The 18,227-nt window shown below is 38.3% G+C and overlaps 1 long non-coding RNA gene across 3 annotated transcripts in view; it reads left to right on the top strand.

Moving 5' to 3' along the window:
- Positions 1 to 13,390, top strand: part of LOC115494739 (uncharacterized) — a 63,527-nt gene extending 50,137 nt beyond the window's left edge. For all 3 annotated transcript variants that reach the window (XR_012054873.1, XR_012054874.1, XR_012054872.1), the window contains 2 exons: positions 900 to 1,123; positions 13,238 to 13,390. This is a non-coding gene — a long non-coding RNA (uncharacterized lncRNA). The remainder of the gene's footprint in view (positions 1 to 899; positions 1,124 to 13,237) is intronic.
- The last annotated feature ends 4,837 nt before the right edge of the window (positions 13,391 to 18,227 follow it).

Genomic DNA, 18,227 nt, shown 5'->3' with positions numbered 1-18,227 from the left:
ACACCAATGTACCACACAGCTTTCTCTTGAGATCAACCCTCAGCTAGAAAGCACTGATGATGTCTTTGCAAGTGTCTTGGCTTAGACAAAAACATCCTGAAATCCTCTAGTTCTTTCATTCATAAAGGAACAGAACAAAGTATTTTCCTGATCAGCTCGTCAAGGAGAAACCTGAAACCTCCAGTATCAGTAGTGATGGCATTGACTTCTGTAGACTGTAAGAATTTGCTCAAGTCCCCCTAAGACAGTAATTTACAAGGCAGTGCACAATTGCCAGGCTGGTTAACTCTGTTCTTCATAAAGTAAAACAGTCTGACAAAAGTACAAGTAATCCCCACAATATCTTCTTGCAAACTTCTTCCACACAGCATCGTATGGTACTGTCGTTATACCTTGTGCCTACATCTTAGGTGGACACAGCTTGATGCAGGTGTGTACTGGGCAGGATAATATCATCACACATTTACCCTCACAAAAATGGGATTATGCATCCTCAAAGACTGTGTTATGAGACGTGGGGAATAAAGCTGGTGAATCACAGGATCGCTGCACTTATATTGACTTTGGCCATGGTGCAATGTTTTGGATTTGTGATTAAAACAAAATGTGGTAATAATCCAAAATGTGTTAGAAACTTAAGGCATCTATATAAATGACACTGCTCACCAAGAAATGCTGGATGAAGAAGGAGGAAGGGAGGACATTTGAAGTTATGATATTTATCTTCACAGGTAGTCATTACTTATTACAACGCCTGCTTTCCTGGAGATCCCTGAATACCTGCCTGCTGATAAGGAGTCAATGAATTTCTTTTTCTCCTTTACTTGACTTTTTCTTTACCTATTAAACTATATTTTCTCACTCTTACATTCCTGATTCTCTCCCTCATCCTACCCCAGGAGACTCAGTGAGAGATTGTGTGGGACTGAGCTGACTGTTTAACCACGGTTAAACACCACCACTACCACACCTCAGAAACATCTGGAGTGCGCTGAAAAGCTCCTGACGCTGAAGACTGGTTCAATTTCTTTTCCTCCTGAGTTGCTGTCTCCAGTTTTCCAGAGACTAGTCGAGATGAGGTAAACCTTAGGAAAACAACTTCTCTCACATCTTCTTCCTTCAGGTTTGTCTGTGTAAAATTTTCCTTTCTCCAATTTGCTTTCAGGATTCTCTGTGCCAGATTTATGAAGCTTTGCAGCTTTGTAGCCACATCCAGAATGTACAGTTTGGAGTCCCACATTGATTGTCTGTTTAAGAAATGAAATGCCACATTATTTGTAGATATTTTTTAATTTGAAAATAAAATGCACAACTTAGAGTAAGGATAGTATATACTTGCGATGACTGATGGAAAATTAAGGAAGAGGTGCAATTCAGGCATGGTTTGTTATGACCGTACATGTTAAACCTTACAAATATGTTACATGAAATAACATCTAGAAAACATGCTTGCTTCTGTTTAAACTTAAACAGATTCTTTCACACAGTGAAAGAATTATCTCATATGAGATAATTTCTAACAGGGATAAAAGCTTGACTTTGACATTTTGAACATGCATCCTTCTAAATTCTGTGAGAGCCATTTGTAGTATCTAAGCAGCTATAAAACAGATTGGTGGCATCTCTTCTGACATATTTAATGTGTGCAAGTCCTCTGTGCTGTAAGAATAATGCTGTTTCTTGTGCATCACAGCTTGTGTGTGGATCACAGCTGAAAATTTGCCCCCATAGAAAAGGACAGAAATGCCATTGAATTTAGTTATACCAGAATTTCTTATATATCTGTAAAACCTGCTCTGATTGAGGGTTCAGTGGAAGTCTGAAGATAACTGTGTTGGTGATTAATCTGTCAATTTGAATGATATTTTAAAAATATATTTGAGTAGAATAATTTTCTTCCACACAAGAACAGCAATATCTTCTGTGCTCTGCCAGGCTTCAGTCTTAGGATCACCTTGGGTAACACCTTGGAAGGTGCAATTACTGACTCAGGCACTGGAGCTGGGACTTGGCTTAATCTGCTCTCTGGCTTTGCAGTAGGATAAGGCCCAGTCATTCCCATCCAGAAGGTACTCCAGAAAGTTCTTCAGCCTAAATGAGCTGAAGATCAAGGCAGCAAATCAGTGTAGAAGTAAATAACTTGGATCAGCAGAGGCACTGCTTTTGACCTTGATGAGATCTGAGACTCATTTTCCCTGCTACAACTCAAAAATTCCTTTATCTCTTTTAAAGCTTTGATAGTTTTGGATTAAAAAATAGACAAAGTGAAAAAAATCATGTTTATAGGTTATTTGATGCAGAAATGGTTTTTTGTTGTAAGGGCAAATTGCACAGCAATTGCTGTGTCTATTTGGTTTCACTATCCTCGTTATTCCTCTCCTTTACTATTAAGAAAGAAACATTAAAAAATTAAAAATCTGTAAGTGTATTTTTTTTTTTAATTTAATTTCAATAAATTTCAAGAGAATCTCTCAGGAAATGAAACATATCTGGCTGTCATGGGGGGCTCAGTCTGCAGTCCTTGTGTTCCATCATGAGGCCAATGAACACTGTGAGAATTTTTCTGCCCTTACATTGAAGACAAGAGTCTTTACAGTGCTTACCAGAGTGCAAATCAGGAGCTCCCTTTTGTCTAGAAGTTTCAGAGCTTACTGTCCACTTCCTGCAGAAATCCCGGATCCGTGGATGTTTTCAGTAATTACTTGGCTGATGTTGCAGGTTCTTCTAAGTAAGAAAATCAGCAGCCATATTTTATATTATAGAAGGTAAGATTTTACAAATCTGGTAAAAAAGTGTCCCTTTTCTAAAGTGGCCTCAAGCTATTACAAACATCTTAATTCACCAGGAATTACTGATATTTGACATGTTCCATTTTGATTAGAGCTGCTTTTGACTTAGAGAAGATTTCCACTTTCAGCTATCAGGTTCATTGCTGCAGGTTTAATGCCTGCCAAGTACTGCATTTGTAGGGTTCACAACGTAATTGTTACATTTTTGCATTACTTTGCACATAGTAAAACTTTTATTTAAAATATCTCACAGACTCAATCCCATGAAAACTGAAATTTCATTGAGCTTTCCACTTTGGTCTGGAAATATATGGGGAACTGAAGTAGGAATAGAATATTTGCTATTTTTGGATGATCACTGTCAGATGTATTCATGCAATGGGTGTGTCAATAGATATATTTCTTAGGTCTCCTGTGAATTAATGACAGAAAAAGAAGTATTTTAAGGGTCTAGTTGATTTGAACCGCCCTAGATGCATGCGTAAGGGTGAGGTCAGTCGTCCCTTAGTTCCTTTTTATTGTCTCAAAAATGGCCAAAGTTGAATAGTTAAGGTATAGATGCCTAACCCACAAACAGCTACATGTGGGGAGATGAATCCTCATTGCAGAGTCCAACACTTTATTAATCAAAATGACAGAAAAATCAGTGTGATGCAGATATGTGAATGATATATGTACATTATTTAGAAGGTGGTTTCAAAACATTGTCTTTCTTAATTGCTTAGGTAATCATAGTAATGCTATGTTTTATTGTGATCTTTTCAAACATCAATGTAAATAATTGTGAAATAATATTTAAATTTCCAATAGCTATAGTAATTAAGTGGAGTAGAATTCTAAATTACAGAGGTACATTTACAAAAAAATGACAAGAATATTCTAGAGCTTTGTCTCTGGTACTGGTTATTCCTGGATGTCATCTTATTCAATGGCATAAGTACTGCTCTTATAACTGTCACGTAAAAAAATCTTAGATATGCTTATCTAAGACTTCTGTCAGTTGCTTGTTTATCATCATTGACTATTATAGCAAATGCTATTTAAAACTAATGTTTCTGGAAAGCACTTAATCTTCTAAGTTTCAAAAGATAAATAATGTTCAATAAGAGGCATCGAAAATCCCAACCCTGGTAGCAGCTTCTCTCAGAATCTATTACTTAGTTTGTTCGTTTGTTTGCTTTTTTAACACCCGTATCTGCATCAGGAGGAAATGGCCTGGATCTGTGAAAAGACTCTGAGTATGACATTGAACTGGTTTGATTCAGTCTGGCAGTTTGCACATAGAACATCAGCACATCTTAGGCTTCAGACACCAAAGCAATCGCAGCCTGCCATCTCATTTGGCCCTCTGCATTTCAAGTGGTCTGTCACTATTCACCTCCAAAACATGTGATAGTTCAGAAACACACAGTTTTTCAATACTGTAATTCCTGAACCTGATCCTCCCCTTTACAAGTACTTTTTGCTGTCTCTAAGCAGTAGGCACAGGTCTGCTGTGTGTAGGTTGGTTGTCTTGCAGGTGGGAAATGGAGGCCACCACAAACCCTCTGCTGAAGGCCAGTTCACAGTCAGCCCTCTGCAGACAGATGGCTCCTCCATCCTGTCACCATGTTTTGAGGCAGAACAATATGTCAACTTCCAGTGGACTGGTGTGGTGTGTAGCCACAGCTGGAGGAGCCTCCTGAAGCAGTTCAGGTTCCAGGAGCTGTCTCCATGCAGGGCTGGAGGTCTGCAGGCTGTGCTGGCATCCAGCAGGAGAGAGCAGCTCACTCACTGCTACCTGCGCCTGAATACTTCATCCTTCAGCCTGAGCTTAGGTGCCTTAACATGTTTTCATTATGTCCTGTGTTTCAAGCAGTAATTTTTTACCTGTAAGAATAACTGGGGACATTGCATCAAAATGTTCAAATACTCATATATGTTTTATCAAACTCTGTAGAATTTTATCTCATCCTTCAGTGCACAATGACTCAATATCATATTTGCTGCATGTCCTCCAGACTCAGCTGTGAATTTAGGCCTTGGGAACCAGAGACTGGAAAGGATTTATTGCCACACCAAGCTTCTGCTCTCCAGATGATTTGCTCCCTCTTAGGGTATTGCATATGGCCCTAATAGACAAGACCACATCAACAGAAGACACAGAAATGCAAAATTATTGTGGGGCCTCTGGAACCTTCATCATCTCTGTTCTGTGTCATGTGCAGTGTGGTGTCACCACAGCCTCTCTTACCTAATTGTCCCTCATGACTCTCTGATCTCTGTATGTGTACATACACAAAATTCTGTTCATTGGCATAGGCATTTACCTGTCTAGACATACATGTAGTTCTTGGTTAGAAGGGGACTATATTCCATTTTTTAGTGTGGAATGCACATAGTGAGCCTGTTCTCAGCAGAAGATATGAGATGGTATGTGTGGACAGCCCATGTGTGCAGAGGCTGTCCCTGCTCACATCAGGACCTGTTCTGGTCACTACTGAAGCAGCCTGGCCAAATATGCTAAATGAATGTATCATTTCCAGAAACATTTAGCTTCAGATCTTAACTGACCTGACAGTTTTACAGGCTTTTAGGATTTACCAATATTTGATTGGCTTCTCACATTTGCAGTAAAGGTCACTTTTGTTTTACAAAGATGGCCTTTGTCAAATTAATAAATCACAGTGACGTAAGAGATGCTCACCAGAAATTTTCAGCATGAGGAACACAATGTGTTTCCTCTCAGCCTTTTTCTCAGACACAACTAAATTCTGCTCTGACATTCACTCCTCCCTCACCTTGCTTCTTTCCAAAGAAATAACCTGCTGGAGTTTACCATTTTCTTATCTTGATGAGAACTGTCAAACAATCCTAAAATAGGCATTATTATCAACAACCATCATATCCAAGGCAGCTTACTCCAGTAATGAATAAATATCCATTCTCCTTCCACGCACAGATACACACCTGTCATTAGTGACAATCACAAACCATGAGACACATTTCCGTGGGCAGGACCTTAATTATTTCCCTCAGTTTCCCCTTGCATCTCCTTAGAATATTTGCCAGTTAAGTTGTGCCTGGGTTGGAAGTGTGCTGTTTTGGAAGGAAAGAGGTTGTTAAAGGTCTTTTAAGAGATGAGGCACACTGCAGGTGTAGAGTTAAAATTAATGGCATCTGTGCTGAGGTGTGCAGTAGCTGCGACAGCTGTGACAGATGTAGTGCAGCTGCAGATTACACAGCAGTGCAGTCACCCTGCGCCACGTGTCCAGGGCGTGTGTCATCCTCAGCAGCTTTATCTGTGCAGAGAAAAATGCCTGATGCTAAGCCTGTCCTAGCAGTTGCTTAAAACCAACTGGATTAAGAACCAACCCTAAGGTAATACAGTTTTCTAGCAAGGTCTAATTACATTCCAAGGAATAAAAAACCCCCACAGCATATCTAATATTGAGAAGTTTCCTGGAACTTGTCTGAGCACAGTGACATCAGTGGTTTTCTGGCCTGGCAAAGCATATTTTCTCTGGAGCTCATTACAAAGCAGGGCTGGGTCAGCAGTAAAGATGTGGCTTTATGTAAAGACTTGAGAGAAGAGAGGGCAGAGGAGTTGCAAGCCAGCTCAAGAAAGACACTCAGTGCTAAGGGGCCACTGAAGAAGAAGCTGCAGAGACAGTTGCAAAAGAATTTATCACATAAAAATATGTGTGATGCTACACAGAGCGTGTGTATGTAATATTCATAAGATCATCTTTTAGACGCATTCTTCCTCTAGATTTTGAAGCTGTCTGAAATGTGCCGAGTTTCAAACCACTTAAATATAATAAAGCCTGCTCTGATTATATCATGATTGCTGACATTTGGTGTCTGTCAGTCTGAAATAACTTTTCCTCCTTGCTATAATTTCCTCTAAGAAGCAAAGCAGAGTCAGTGATTTTCCACAAAATGTTCTCCAAACAGCTCCTGCCTGAATGTCTTGGTGGTTTATTTCTGAGGTCAAACCCTATTGCCCAAAAGCTTTTCTTTTCTTCCCACTTTTCATGCATTTGTTTGCCTGGTACTTCTGTTTCTGATGTTCTTGACTGACAAACTGCAGTGCTACCTGTGTATAAAAGAGTGTTATTAAAAATCTTAAAAAGATCCTATTAATATTTTATTAGCATTTCTTTTCTTCCAGAGACTGAATGACAGCTTACCCAAGATAGCTGATTTTAATTATTTTTTCAACCTGTATTCCTCTTGTCACTGTCTCCTCCAGCATAAATCCAGTCAGATGTTTTTCTTTATTATTACCATAAGGCCTCAACAGCCTATAATTACTCTAAAGAATTTCTCATCTTTTATTTCTGAAGCATTGATTTTTCCCTTCTTTTCATTTTCTTTTTTTTAAAATATATTTTGGTAAGATGTGTAATTAACCTTGCAGCTGTTGATAGTCTGCTGGAGTCTGTAACTATCACACTTCACATAGCTTCTTGCTGTTCCCCTCCTCCTCACCCTTTTCCTGTGTGACTGTGGGTGAAGGGCTGGTTACAGTAATGATATTCCTGTCTTAAAAGCAGTGAACAATATGTATACAAAAAATTCTTTTTGGAATTGCTTTGAAAAATCAATTTTTAATGTTAAAATGATTAAAAGTCTGCTCTTAATAGCACACAGGGCACATTTCGAGACATTTCCAACCTGCAGTTACCCTGCATTTGCCAAGGATGGGCAATGCAGAGGAGATGGCTGCATGGTGGTGTCTGTGTGGCAGCCTCAGGTTATCAAGAAGAGAAGCATCAGGAGCCTACACTAAAATTTTGGCTGGTAGGGGACCATGCCTATACTGACATTGATCAAATATAAATAATTGCACTGATCATGTAACTACTCTGCTTTCACTGGAAATGACTCTGCCTTCTACTCAAGAGATGGAGTTACAAGAAACAGGATAGAAACTGTTTCAGATCTGTGATGAAAAATACATAAGGCTATTCTCAAGATGCATTGCCTTGTCATTAAATAAAAGGCTTCTTTCAGGATACTGCATTTCTGAGAATTATGATTTGTAAGTAGAGTAAATTCAGATGCAATGTTTCCATGATAATTGTCCTTTCTTATATTTTTACAGAAGTATGCACTTCTCTTAGGCAGACTGATTGACATCACAGTGCTTGCAACATCCTCAAGAGATTTCTTTTTGAAAATAAGTAAACTATGCCCAAACAGAACATGCTAGAAACAAATTTAGTGAGGACACTGTTTCAGCATTTTAAGACTTAAAATTTAACCTTTTCCATGGACTATTGAAAGAAAGTTAGTCTTCCAGTGATGGAGAAAGCAGGTAGAAATTGTTATAGATAAATCTCTAGTATCAGTACTCTCCTTGAATTCTTCTACAATGACCTCCACCATGACATGAAGAGGCCACCTATTTTATGAGTCGAAGCTACTCAGACCTTTCAAAACCTGAAGTGTGGATTCCTAAAAAGGGATTATGGATTTTGAATTCATGCATGTCGTGATTTTAAGATGTGCTCCACAACACAAGGAGAGACCTGAAAGTACATTTTAAATTTTCCCTTGTGTAATACAAAGAATATGCAGCTCTTTGTGTGTTGATTGCTTATGACAAAAAAAGAAAAAGACACAATAAAAAAGACATTTTTAAAAGCAATTTTCACACTACTTGTGTGCTAACCTACTTCTTTATTTTTTTCACTGGTTGGGTTTCAATATCTTTTAAGGGTTCTTAGTAAGGAAAATCAGAACTGGGAGAAATTAGAGCAAAGGACAGAAGTCACCTCAGCTACCTTTAGCTGTTTAGCTACAGTGGAAGGTGGTGAACTGAGCTCACCCTACTGCTGGTGAGGAGAAAAGGGCCTTTTTAAGGAGCAGTTCATCCCATCCTAAGACACATACCCAAAAGTGATGAGCAAATTTGTTTTCTCTAAGGTTTCATGTGTGCATCTTGTATAAGAAGCACAGGTTAAACACTTTTTAGCAGATAATTTTACATGTGGTGAACCTTTCCCAGGCAAATAAGTGAGATGCAATGTTGAAATTCAGTTGGACTGTCGGTGCCCAAGCACTTATGTCACTCATATTTATATATTCCTGAGACAAAAATAGACATAGAAATCTCAGTGAACATCTGTGAAGTCCTTTGAAAAGTGTCCTAAACAGAAAAAAAAAGTAAAAATAACCAAATGTTGCTAAAAAGTTCTTTAAATTTGTTATAGAAAGCAGAAAGAGCAAAATACAAGAGCTCTCTTTTGAACACAGCAGCTCTCTGAGCATCATTTGCTGTACTCAGCAGTTCATTTCAATGCACACAGTCTTTGGCACTATAAAATAAAAGAGTAATATGAAAAATCCCATCATATGTTACTTTTCAACATGTGTCAGGCAGCAAATTCATTAGTGTGGTTCTTCCTTACTGTATCCTAGGAAACACAAGTCAGTTGGAAGACTAACTGTATTTGGGATAATGATAACCTGCAGTGGAGATAAACATTTCTTCTACCTCACTACAGACATAAGTTAACACTATACATCATTGTATGTTGCTGCTCTACTAACAAATTTATCTTTTCTCTCCCTCCTATCTGGTTACTCTCCATAGATCATATAAAATTCCAGGATGTGCTATGACAGTCATTTGAATTCGCTCAGTCATTGCATTTTCTGGTATCAGACAACCCTCCAGTCTGTAGCAATGGCATGTAGTGAATAGTGTCCTTGAAACTAAAGGACCTTGTTCTTGTCATCTAACAAGAATTAACCTCTTAAAGAAAAATGTAACAAGATGAGGAATTCCAAATGATAACTGGCATGTATTTATGCCTTGCCAGATTCCTTCCATATTACCCTGGTTATTAGCCTATTATCTCTGGCTCTCTTCTCTCAAATTATCTGTTGGAGAAAAACACTTTTTCCAATTCAGGCAGGCTTTTTTCTTGCCTGTACTGAAAAATCTTTTCTACTAGTTTTAAGAACAGCTGACATCAATGAAAAAATTGTCAAAACTAATAGTCTTGGCACTGTCAAACAAACAGGTACATCAATGAAATTATCGGGTAACAGATTGAAAATAAACTAAAGGAAGGACTTTTTCTAAGTGTATGATTAAACTGTGGAACTCATTACCAGAGATTGTGATAAAAGCCCACAGAATAAATGTTTTTAAGAAGAAAATTGCCAAATTTATGGAGGACAGTTTCACAGGGGGCTACTGAATGCAAGAGCCAGATTTGAACTTTCCCCGAGCACTACTGACAACAGCCAACCACAGCTTTCTTGCAGTGGGTGGATTCTAGTTCTGGCTCAGCACTGTCAGTCCCATTTTCTTGAATCTGTTTAGTGTTTGATGAAATATGGCTATCCTGGCATATTCTTTTCCATCTATTTTTTTCAGACAGACCTTTACTAGGTCTAAACATATGCAGAAAGAACATCATATGTGCCATATCTATCAGTTTTGTTCCAATACACCAGTTCCTCCTTTTTATATTTAGTAATTTTACAGTCCATTTATTGAAGTCTTTACATACAAGCTCTAGCCTCAACCAGTGCAAAAGATTATTTGCTAGGTATATCAGTAAATATATAAACAATACTTTGAGGTCTCACAGTTGGAAGGAAGATGCATCACCTTTATTTACTAAGATTACAGAAAATATAATATTAATTGCAATGAAAAAAACTAAAGTTTGTACTCATACAGTGCTAAGTTTCAAAGAATCAGAGATGGAAAAGATCAGTTAAATTTTTGGCTTCAAGGCATGTTCATTGTGGTGGGATCCTTGATGTTCATTTTCCATTCTTTCAACCATTTCTACCAGCGAACTTTTTTGCGTGCAGAAAATGAAATATGGACAACAAAAATTAAGTGGTTGAATCTGTTACTACACAGACACTACAATATGAGTTTTTAGTGGTTTTAGAAATACTAGTTTTATCTCATTTGGCGGGAGAATTCTTTGGAAAAGCTGAAGAGTGGATGGAGATTAAGACAGCTCAGTCTGCTGAGCCAAGAACTTCATTTTCTTGACTCCAACATTCAGAGCCATAAGGAGACAGAGTACACTGTCTGAAAAAACGCTGCTATCCAATTTTGTCATCACCAGAATCTCAATGAAAGTATAATGCATAATAATTATTTACTGATTACAATACTGACTCACTACAATAAAATATTCCTCTATATGGCTTTTGTAAATATGTGTCATTACATAGTTTGATGATTCCTAACTATTCCAGGTTTTCTTTTAAAAGGAAACACTAGATAAAGAGTACAGCTCCCAAGATAATTCCTGTATCTTAATATATTATCATTACTAATGTTATTGTTAACCACAAAAGATCAGAGTCCCATTTTTTGGCTTTCTAATCCATCTCAGAAAAGAAAAATCATATTCTCTCTCCTAAAGATATTGCAAACTGTTATGAAATGCAAAAAAATTGAGACAGGCAGGGTCCATAAAATAAAGATGAGTTTTCAAGGTGGTGAAGAAGGACAGCAGCAAGAATGCAATCCTATAGCTATATACATTAATTTTGCATGAAACTTGATAGTTGATATAATATAGATTTTTTGTTTTATTTCAACTTTTTTTCTGGGGCTTTTGTGTGTTTTAATAAATAAGTACATGCTTCTTGTCTCTAGGGGTTGTTCTGCTTTAGTGATTGGTGAGCCTGGGGTAGACACAGCAGATGCAATGAGTTCTAGGGGAATCCAAACTGAGCAATGGACTTCTGCATTAGATCGATGATTAGATAGTTTCTTTTAAAATAAAGCTACATTTGTTCAGTTTCACTCATCCATCTGGATAGATTGAAAATAACTGCTTCTGCTTCTAAGTGTCTTGTTATAATTCTAAGTGTCTCAGAACTACCGCTCTATTTTAAGTCTCCTTCAAAAAATTAATTTTGTGTTTATTAAAGGCTTCTTTCTCAGAGCCTCTTTAGTGAAATGGTATTGTCTGGTTGCTTTCAGAAAATCAAGGATCATGATAGAGCTCTTACCCTACCTTCTGGAATTTCAGCCATTTTACCTAACAGTGAGAAACTAAATAGGAAATTTCACCAGATATTATTTCAGGGACACACAACAGAAGGACTTAATCTATTCTATGCTTTGCTTTACTGAGTCACAGTGATTTTCACTCATTTTCAACTAAATATTTTGTTATTAAGCATGAATCACTGAAAAACAAATGTAAGCTTTCTGATAATGTCCTTATTTTTTTTAATTAGTTACCTCTCACATCTCTCAAGAAACCACTCCCAGACTGCTGTTAGACTACACATTAAAAATTACTTTTCTGTAAGAAAGACAAGCTTCTATAGCAGCATGTTGCTGTTAGAGAATTCACTTTTTTAATCTTAAGCCATCCTCTAGGTCCTTTTTCTATATGCTTAGTATTTCAATGGAACCCTCTCTTGGCTTCACAGACACTTCCATTTGTGCTAGTACTCATTTGACAATGATCCGGTTACCACAAACTCCTTTTTACAGGAGTGCTGGTGTGCGATGTGGCAAGGGCAGAAGTTTCCTGCTCCCTCCTTTGGACTGGAAATCAGGAAGGGAGGACAAAGCCAAAGGGGAATGGTGTTGGGAGTGCTGAAATTTGCTCAGTTTGAGCACTACAGCCAGACTCCTTAATGATCTATTCACAGTTCATCCCCAGGCTCCTTCCCTCTGTCTTACATTTTCTCAGTAGATCAACTCTGACAGCAATCTTTTGTTTTTTTAATGTGGATCTTTGCCCACTCAGTGCTTGACTGAAGTACTTAATATTTTTCATCTGAAGGTCTCTTCTAGTGGTTTGGGGATTACAGTTAATTCCTTTTTTTTCCCCTTTTCTCCCAAGAAGCCATCAAAATATAAAAAACCCAAACCCAAACAACAGAGAGAAGGAAAAAAGTTATACTCTAAACATGTGTTGCACATGATAGTAACAGCTGCAGCCCTGTTGACAATATAATACCACTGGAATCCCCAGGATATAACTCAGATACTGAATTTCAGACTGCAGAGGAATGGCGCTTGAGGATCCTTGAAAAGAATTATGTTTGGAAGGGAAAAAAATGATTAAGTAAAACAGAGGAAGTATGCTGGTGGTCCAGTGCAGAAACCCCAAATAAATATTGTTAAAAAAGAGAAAAGTTAGTACACCCACAATAAACACATTTAGCTGATATGTACATTTTCCCCACTATAATCTTAAGTTTCAGGATTTGTTTGTTTTTAGTGCTATTAGAGACAGAAGCACATGGTGAAGGCTGTTGCTTTTATATTGATATGATGTTAACAAGAGATGAGCACATGCTAATAGAGCAATGACAGGAATAAAAGTAGTATCAATAATGAAAGAGGATATTGAGAAAAAGACCCTTCGTTTCTATTTCTCTTCCTTTACAATGAGCAAATAAGCAACATCGGTTATGAGACAACTTTTAATCCTTTTTTTCTTCTTTAATTACAGTGATGTTTGCCTTCAGAAAGAATTGATTTCAAAACATATGTACTGCAAGAAAGAAAAACATAGACCTTTTTCCAGTTTCTACTGAGAATGAAAGTTTCTACTTTGCTTATAGTTCATCCTCCCAAGAAAAAAATAAATTAAAACTATTTGTTTATAGTCTGATATCTGCTTCTTCACTTTTCCTAAACCCGTTAATTTTATGGCATAAACAGTTCTTTGGGAAGATAAGGAACTTTATATAAACTCCTTGTCCCTAGCAATGCTGGCTGTGCTCAGCCTCCTCGTTACCCTTGCTTAGGAAGAACCTTCACAATGGCAAAGCCCTGTCTGGGAGCAGTGCCTGGGTCCCCACTGCTGACCAGGGACCAGCTGAAGGCTCCTCATGGTACCTGCCTCCTGGGCCAGTCCCCCGGGGCTCACAGTGCCAAGGGAGAAGCTCAGGTGCAGTCTATTCCCCAGAGATTTCTTTAAGCAGCACCTCCTTACCCTGTGTGTGTGCCCTGGTTTTCTGTGAGTGGTCTGATAGAAGTTCTATCACCTGCTCACCACAGGCTGGTCTGAATTCCCCCTTAGAAAGGTTCCATTTACCTACCAAAGGACAGACAGACTCTAGAAATCTTTGTTCAGCCTTCCTACAAGGGAGATGCAAGCACATCTGGTGGGATTTGTATCAGCCTAAATCTGAACTCTTGCAGAGGAACGAGGTCATAGCAGAAGGCTCTTGTTAGAGCTGTGGGGAGAAACGACCAGTTGTAGAGCATCAACTCGTTTTACCTACTTTGGTCTCTAGTTTAGGACTAAGTGAATCACATAATGGAAATAATATACCCTGAAGGTACTGTAAGCAGGTTTGTCCAGTCACTAACATCAGCACTGTAGGTTTCATCATTGGCCAGATGGTTCTATGCAAGAAGCCAGGCTTCAGGAGGAGCTTTGTTTCTTCACCAAATAGAGGTGCAGCCATGTCCAGATATTTACCTCCCAGTTTAGGCAACAGAAGTAAAAACACAGACAGAAGTATGTTTAGCAATGTAACGTCTCTGTGCAGAATTCACTGCTGTCCCATCAGTGAGGATATTCTCTACAAAGCAAGTGACAACAGGATCCAGAATGCTCCCAGGCAAGAAAGCAAGTGACTGATATTCACTGGCACTCGTGAAAATATTAAAAGAAGATTGTATGTGACAGAAAATCAGGACCCCAGAGTTAAGCACTAAGTTCAGTACATTCAGATATCACTGACTGTCAGACTACCCCGTATTTGAAAACACTTTTCATATGTCATTACACATACCTCTGCCTCACTGCTCATTTAAGTTCCATGGAACAATCAAAAATGTGAAAGAGGAAGAAGATAATAAAAGGAAGGAGATAATTCACTGGAGGTTTATACTTTTCCAGGTTAATTTGCTTCTAACATAAGAGTACCAGAGTAAGAAAGGAACACCTAAAGATACCTACAATCAATCCTGCAGTAGTGTTTCAACAAAGTCTGTCATATTTACCAAAAATAGGCCTTTCAACACTCACATCACCCATCCCTAGATATTAACTCAATGACAGGTGTGGACAGATGAACTGGCATAACTCTCAACCTGCTATACAGAACATTTTTGGATGATGTTGAGCTACACTTTCTTCAAAGATGGGCAACCCTATAGGTAACCCTAAAAACAGTCACAAAAAATTTGATCAGTGCTGGGAGACATATTACAGATTAAATTCTTGTTTATTTTAAAAACTGGGGGGGAGGGGGGTTGTTTTGTTTTATTTTGGATCTTTTTCCCATTTTTCACTTGTCACTATTCTCCTTTTCCTCCTTCTCCAGAGAATGGTGGTGACTGTTCTTACTGAAACACACTTTCTGCCCTCTTGGCCCACTTAGAGCAATACCAGTGGATAAGATACCTGATACAAACTCTTTCACATCTCAGCTAGGTCAAGCAACTCAGACAGTGATAATAAACTAAATTATTCTCTTAATCCTCAGAACTGTCAGATACTTGAAGCTGTGTAGCCTCCTTTTGTGTATGTCACTCATATAAGTGGATAATTTTTCTAAATCTAAATGGATAGCAAGTGTAAGCGAAAACAATAATTATGTAAGAAATAATAATATAAAAAATTTGCTCTTATTATTTCATGCTACTTTGACCTCCAGTTAATATTACCCATCAGTATTTATTTTGATTGGTATCTGAGGATGAGCTTGGATTGAAAGACTGCAAAATCTTGCTAAGACATGGTAAATTCAAACATAAATGGTTGGGAAAATGCTCAGGCAAAGTTAAGCTTGTCCTTTAGGGAAGAAGCCTTAAAAGACTGAACTTGCTGAGACTAATAATGTTCATCCGTTCTTGAATATTCCTTTTTCCCCCTCTTTTTACTTTTCTTTCTTTTTTTGTTTTTCTCTTAAATTTTGCTCCCCCAGAACAGTTAAGTTGCAAATTTAATGTTTTTATTCAGCTTCTGGAAATCACTATCAGAACATTATTTACATTTTGAAGCCAAGCCGTGTCTGAAGAATTTCAATCATGTCACTTTTATGAGTTTCTACAAACCAAGTGCTGAAAAGTCTACTTTTTTTTAAAGCCAAGTAGGAAGCAGACGAGAGGAAAAAACTCAGAAAAACAGAGAGAAACTTTGCACTATAAATGCATGCTTCATTTTTTAGTATTAATAATTCTTCAGTGCATCTGTATTAACATTGTATTGTTGCTGTAGATTTGATTTAGAATAGCTTTATATATAAGCTATGCTCTGATACTGAATTTTATTTTACAGAATCCATGCTTAATCTGGTCTTAATGAAAAGGAAATGTTAGCAAGAAAATAAGATGTACAAGATATTCTTCATAGCTGTGGAAGATGTTTCATGCCTCATACACAGTACAAAGGAGAACAAAATTTTGTGTTCACTTTAAGCAAGCAGAGACTCTTAACTAGAAGAAATGGTCTCAAAAATTTAATTTAAGAGGGAAAGTTGGCAGTATCATGTTAACAGATGTAAAAGACATACAGCAAAAACACTATTAAGTTGTTGTTTAACATAAAGTGATAATTCTAACATTAAGAATTTAATAATTGACATAGCAGATCTGTGCCACAGCCACCCATCATGATTTACATTATTTGAGTGAAAATAATGGCCAACGAATCAGTCATGCAGAGACAACAGTTTGAGACTGTCCAGGTGCTTTGCCATTCCTAAAGAACTTTCACCCTGTATTTTACTAAAGTGCTATGGCCTGTTAATGGAAAGAAGATAAAAACCACATTTGCTTCTGAAGTAATCTTTCCAATCTCATTAAAGTCAACGGAACTGCATGAAGCAATGAAAAACGAAATTTGTCCTTATATATTCCTCCAGGAACAACCTATCCAGCAGCAGAAATGAAGTCCCAGCAGACATTAAAGTTGTATGTCTTTTCCCAGTAGGGCGTGATTGGATGGATTCAAATTGAATCTTGCGACTTCTATTTTTTTGCTGTTAAGCTGCTTGACTTTGAGGTAATAGATAAGCCTGTCTGACTATTGATATATTGAAAATGGCAGCAATATCTCAGAATGGGCTAACTTTTTTTTAAAGATGATAAAAAGTAATCACTGTAAGTGGATGCGGGTAAAGGTTAGAACAACAGGAATCCCTGTGTATCTTAACAACAATAAGCACAGAATCAGAGTCCACAGAATCCTGGCCCTGCACAGCACCTTCCCCAAGAGTCCCACCATGCGCCCAAGAGCATGTCCAAATGCTTCTTGAGCTTTCTCAGTCCAGTGCTGCAAATACTTCCCTGGGGAGCCTGCTCCAGTGCCCAACCACCCTCTGGGTGAAGAAACCTTTTTCTAATATCCAACCTAAATCTCCCTGACACAACTTCAGGCCATTCTATTCCTGTCACTGGTCACCACAGACCCTCCTCTGTCCCTCCTCTTCCCCTCATGAGGAGATTGTAACTGCAGTGAGGTTTCTCCTCAGTCTCCTCCAGGTTGAACAGACCAAATTACCTCAGTCACTCCTTACATGGCTTCCCCTCAAGGCCCTTCATAATCTTTGTTGCGCTTTGGACACTCTCTACAACTCAATGTCCTTCTTACATTATGGCACACAAAACTGACTCCAACACTCAAGGTGAGGCCACCCCAGCCCAGAGCAGAGCAGGACAATCCCCTGCCTTGCCCAGCTAGTGATGCTGGGCCTGATGCCCCCAGGACAGGGTTGGCCCTCTTGGCTGCCAGGGCCAGTTTGTCACCTGGCAATACTCAGTTTGCCACCAACCAGGATCTCCAGGTCCCTTTCCATGACACTGCTTTCCAGAATCTCATTCTCCAGTCTGTCTGTATATCCCAGGTTGCCTTATCGCAAGTGCAGAATCCAACACTTGCCCTTATTAAACTTCATGTGGCTGTTGATTGCCCAGCCCTATAATTTATTGTGGTGCCTCTGCAGAGTCTCTCTGCCTTGATAATTTGTATCTTCAGTCAAAACATTGCACAAGCATGAATAAGTCAACCATTGCAGTCACGTTCAATTGTATTCATCTTTATAGTAGAAAAAAGCAGAATATAAATAAGCCATATATTATGCTCAGCATTGCAGTACCCAAGGGCATATAGTAGGACAAGGGCTTCAAACTAAAAGAGGATAGGCCTAATATAAAGAGGAGATCCTTTACTGTGAGAGTAAAAAGGCTGCAACTGCCCAGAGAAGATGTGGATGCCCTATTCCTGGAAGTTCTCAAGGCCAGGCTGGATGGGTCTTTGAACAACCTGGTCTAGTAGGAGGTTTCTCTACCTACAGCAGGAGGAGTGGAAGTATGTCCCTTCCAAACCAAATAATTTTATAAGTGTTTCCACTGTTTCTAGATGAAAAGCCCTGATGCTGTTCACACCCATGCTACAATGCCTTTCAGTTTGGATTTTGTTCAAGTTCATGTGGAGCAGGGAAGAAAGGAGTTTATGAAGTTACACCAATTGTCCTTGCTGCTTA

Source organism: Taeniopygia guttata, chromosome 3, assembly GCF_048771995.1.
Source record: "Taeniopygia guttata chromosome 3, bTaeGut7.mat, whole genome shotgun sequence".
Lineage (NCBI taxonomy): Eukaryota > Metazoa > Chordata > Aves > Passeriformes > Estrildidae > Taeniopygia > Taeniopygia guttata.
The sequence above is the reverse complement of the archived record's forward strand: the minus strand, read 5'-3'. Positions and strand labels throughout refer to the sequence as shown.